We start from the raw sequence: 4,073 nt of genomic DNA, 5'->3' as shown, positions 1-4,073 counted from the left end.
CTTTTGGACACGTTTCTCCATCAGTCTGAAAAACTATTCGAGAGTGCACAGAAGGTGTTGCCCCCTTGACTTTGTTGACTGGAAACACCTTGGATGGCTGTCGTCCCCTTCTTCCTCTGCCCCTTGGATATCCTCTGGCTCGGCTGTGGAAGAAAGGATATCGACCTTGAGAAGGACCTCTATGCCACTACTGTGGGTTACGCTTGTAATGAGCGTCCCTTTTTTGAAACTCTTGGCAGTTTCAAATCCATTGTATGCCAATGGCTTGAGAACGGTTGATTCGCGCAATAGAACTTTTCTGAGGACCTCCAGAACTTTGCCATTCCATTCGTCTTGTAGGTTGTTTCTGACGGACCTGTTCTTCCCTGTGAGCTAATTCTTTCTTCATCCTTTCCTTCTCAAAAATTGCTACAGCTTCAACATCGAAAACTGCATTGCATCGAGGACACAAAGATACGCCCCAATCTTTTAACTTTTGCTGCACCAGAAAATCCAACAACCTATCTCCTTCTCCAAGGTATACAGATTGGACATCTGACTCAAAGTTTCCTAGATCCATATCAAAGTCACAAGACATTCCAACCATATTCACCCTAAAATATGGTTCAACATAACTGGCTTTAGCATCGAAAGGATCAGAATCAACTTTCATTTCCTTTTTACCATCATCGCATTTCAACCGCCCTTCCATGATGGCTTCTTGAATTAAATCCCTGAAACAAACGCAATTGTTAGTCGAATAACTAGTTACTTGGTGAAACTTACAATAAGATTTTCCTTTTAAATCTTTCACTGAAAGTAAGGTTTTGCCTTCTGGCAAAACTAATTATTTATCTTTAAGCAACACATAAAAAATCTGATCAGATTTTGAAATATCAAAGCTATATCTCTTTTCACTTTTCAATTTTGAATCATTCGACTTTTCATTATTAGGGATTTTCTTAAGTAAAGAACAAACATAAGGAGAACCTTTCTTAAGTTCAGCCAAATCGACTTCTGCTTCTAAATCAGACTCCTCATCAGAGGATTCCATGGCTACATAAGCGACTTTCTCTCTTCGAGAAAAAAGATTTACTCTTCAACCTCCTTTCATTTTTATATTTCTCCTTTTCTTTTCTCAGAATTTCTACATGTCAAACTCTTTTAGCCAAATGGGCCAAATAAGAAATATGCACATTGAGTAATTTTCTACGCATATAAAATCCTAAACCCATAACTGCTATCTTTCCTACTTCACTTTCAGGAAGTGATACATAACAAAGACTTCTAGTATTTTTTAAACGAATCATATAATCATCAATGCTTTTACCATCTTCACATTTCAAAGCCACTAAGTCAGTAACCGCCACATTCAATTCTCCCCGATAAAATTGGGCATGAAAAGTAGTTTCTAACTGAGCCCATGTTGTTATCAAATTTGTTCTAAGATTCAAAAACAAAGTAAATGCATTCCTTGTTAATGAGGAAGGAAAAAACTTCATTTTCAAACTTTCATCATTGGCTAAATTTCTAATCGCGACCAAATATCGAGCAACATGTTCAGTAGTTGACTCTCCAACTTTTCCTACAAACTTCGTAATTATTTTATAATTTTTCATTCCTCTTGGCACTTCAGCCATTTGAACATTCTGAGAAAAAGATTACACAAAGTGGGGTCGATTCATGAATCCTATATTGAGTCCAACCCTATTTAGAACATCTTCCACAATCCTGGTAACTTGATAACGTTCACCGACTTGATTAGCACGTAATCGATCCAGAACATCTTCTGCATTTTGACCACGAGGAATTTACTAAGGATTTTCTCTATTTCTAAAAACATCATTCTCATTTTGAAACAAGTTTTCAAGACCCTCATTATTTCCTCTGTCATTCTGTCTTTCTCCTTCATCATAATCAACGATTCGAGCAAGTCGCTCGACTTGCCTTGCAAGACGATCAAATTTCGATTCATGATCAGCCATCATAGGATTTAGAATTGTGGTCATTTGCTGGGTCAATAGATTGACTAGATCATGATGACTTTCTTCTATATATTGCCAAAATGCTGCTATTGAATTAGAAGCATTCATCTAGAACCCATATTATAATCTCGAGAAAACTCAGATTGCTGTTGTGGATTTTGAATATTATTTACTCCATTTACGCCCCCAAATCGGATCGGAGGAACAAAATCACTTACTAGCGGAGTATAACCAGGAGGAAGGCCATAAGGAAGCTAACTAGCAGTTACATGGGGCTGAATTGGTGGTGGATTACCACGTGGACGAGTATTACATCCGTTATTTCTAGCCTGCACATTTATAACCGCCACACTTTCACTGATAACCCCCCCCCTTTAGAATGTGAAGTAACGTCCGAATGTTGTACAGTTACTGGTGCACTGTCATTAGTGGACGAACCACCATTCACATTCGACATCTCATCAGCCATGTGAACAATTCTTCCACTTCTTAATTGCAGACACTAAGTGATACCAAAATCATTTGACACACTTCAAGTTAAAAAACTGTTCCACCAAACGTGCAAATTTGTTTTGTCGATTTTTTGCAAATCAATGGTGGTTCGATATCTAGTGGTCTGGGAGCGAAACCTACTCCTCTTTTGCGAGTACCAGTTTTCTAGAAGTGCATCAATATCCTCGAATTAGACCAAATTAGAGGAAAAGACTGAAAAGACAACAAATAAATAAAATGTTTTGAAAATAAGAATGACTGGAATCGAAATTGTTGGCATTGAATTTAAATAAAGCAATAGAATGTCTTCGATTAGATAAAAGCACTTTGAATTTCGAAAATAATAATACGGTAATGTAAAATTGAACAAGAAAATTAAATGTTGCTTGAAAGATAAATTTGCGAGAAAAGTAAAGTTTGCAGGTAACATAAACGGAAAGTAAAACATGTGGAAGGAACCCTACAAAAATTTGACTTGAAATAGACTCAGAAAGTCTCTAAAATGTGAGTATCCGTGAGTAATTTCTGAAGTAAAGTTTCATCCCTTGTATCTTCGAGCCTTCTAGTATTTATAGCCATTTCCGTAACCGATTAATTTGAAGTGACACTCCCACATATGCAAAAATGTGGGTAATCGTTCCCACTCTTTTGCCTGATCATGTGACGGTTGCAAAATAACCTTCAATTTCAAAAATCTTCGATCTTTTTTACTCGAGTAACTCCTCGACTTGCTAAGCTAATCGAACTCTTACTCAATGTCCCCAAAATACGTCTCCTTCGACACTAATTTCTCTTCTAAAAGCTTACTTAATAATTTGAACAAATTTCTCCTTCGAATTCAAAAACCAAACACAGTTATCATTTTACAAACTTTGTTTTCTTTTTATTTTCTACACCTTTTGTAAGAATGCATAATGATGCAGTTATGTGAACATCTCATGAACACAATGTTGGATCATTCTTTAATTATGTTCCCAAAGATCAAATATTTTATGACAAACTGCACCTATCAGAATAACTAGACCATCGGTTAAATTCATGGTATGGTCATATTTTATTTAAAAAAAAAATAGAAAAAGACAAAACAGAAAAAAACTCACCACCATTAAGTGAAGTTGATAGAAATAAAATAGTTGTCTGATGCCCTGACCACAACTTTCTAATGACATTAACTACATCTTCATCACCTTAGAAAAACTGCTTGATAAAAGTATCAGGTCCAAGAGAAATGATAGAATAATATGAATAACTCCTCGTCTATTCAACTTAGAATTACAAATTCAGCAAGCAATTGAACTTATTGTTCGAGTTCTTGCTGAAGATAATAAGGATAGTCATGGTGCAATAAATTAGTATTTATAATAAATTATAAAAGTATAATTTATTTTTATTTTTTTATTTAAAAAATTTAAAAAATATATAATAATAAAAAATATAATTATAAAAAATTAATAAAAATAATAAAAAATAAAAAATAAATTTTATCTTTTATTAGTGTCTTTTATAAATATTTTTGTGTTATTTTTATTAAAATAAATATAAAATATATTAATTTAATATTTCTATACATAATATTTATTAAACACAATTTTAAGTTCCTATATCTCTATTCCAGTT

Source organism: Arachis ipaensis, chromosome B02 (assembly GCF_000816755.2).
Source record: "Arachis ipaensis cultivar K30076 chromosome B02, Araip1.1, whole genome shotgun sequence".
Lineage (NCBI taxonomy): Eukaryota > Viridiplantae > Streptophyta > Magnoliopsida > Fabales > Fabaceae > Arachis > Arachis ipaensis.
This window is presented reverse-complemented; position numbering follows the sequence as displayed.